Source organism: Corapipo altera, unplaced genomic scaffold (genome assembly GCF_003945725.1).
Source record: "Corapipo altera isolate COAL_440 unplaced genomic scaffold, ASM394572v1 81, whole genome shotgun sequence".
NCBI classification, from domain to species: Eukaryota; Metazoa; Chordata; class Aves; order Passeriformes; family Pipridae; genus Corapipo; species Corapipo altera.
This window is the reverse complement of record NW_020884987.1, coordinates 820,408-821,288: the sequence shown is the minus strand read 5'-3', so window position 1 is coordinate 821,288 and position 881 is coordinate 820,408.

The following is an 881-nucleotide window of genomic DNA, read 5'->3' as shown; positions in this document are numbered from 1 at the left end:
CAGTCCTGGTAGGACCACAGGCAAGGTCCTGGATTTGCCTTTGCCCAAGTCATTGGGAGGCTGCACGAATGCCAGAAGTTCATCATGCCCATGGTGTCTTGCCACACCCACTCACACTGGAACTTGTGGTTGCATGGGGAACCAAACCAAGTGTTTCCTCTGGTCTCTAGCGCCCTTTGAGAGGTGGTTGGCTTTAGGAAAGACATATTTATTTATTTGATACAGTCCCAGGCACCACTTTACATCTAGGCTGTCATACTGGAATTCTGTGGCATGAATATCTCCATATCCTATCCTGGGACACGCCGTGGGTTGGGGGGGGGGCGGAGAGGAGGAGCCCCGGCTTCACGCTCGGTCACAGTTCCTATTTTTCTGTTTGGAGGAAAGAAGTGGGGAGGGAAAGGGCAGTTTCGGTACTTTCAGGAAGTGATCTCGGCAGAGCAGGGACGAAGGAAAGGGAAAAGGAAACAGGAAAGGAAGGGAAAAGGGGGAAGGGTGGGAAAAGGTAAGGAAACGGAAGAGAAAGAAGGGGGAAGGAGAGGAAAGAAAAAGGGAAGGGCGAAGGAGAAAGGCAGCAGCTGGATGAGGCAGCGGGCGGGCCCTACTACGGCCCGGCCCCGTCCCGCCCCGGGCGCGGGCGGTGCGTCTCCGGCTGCGGCGGCGGCTGCGCGGGGCGGGGGGGGGCGGCGGCCCCTCCCTCCCTTCTTCCCTCCCCTCCGGCCCGGCCCGGGACCGCTGCCGCCCGCCCCCGGCCCCACCTGCGGCAGCGCTGGGCGGCGGCTCCGGCGGGGTCCGCTCGCTGCTCGCCTGCCCGCGCCATGGCGGCGGAGCGCGGAGGCTGCGCGCTGGAGGCCGTGCCGCTGCCGCCCGAGGTGCGCGAG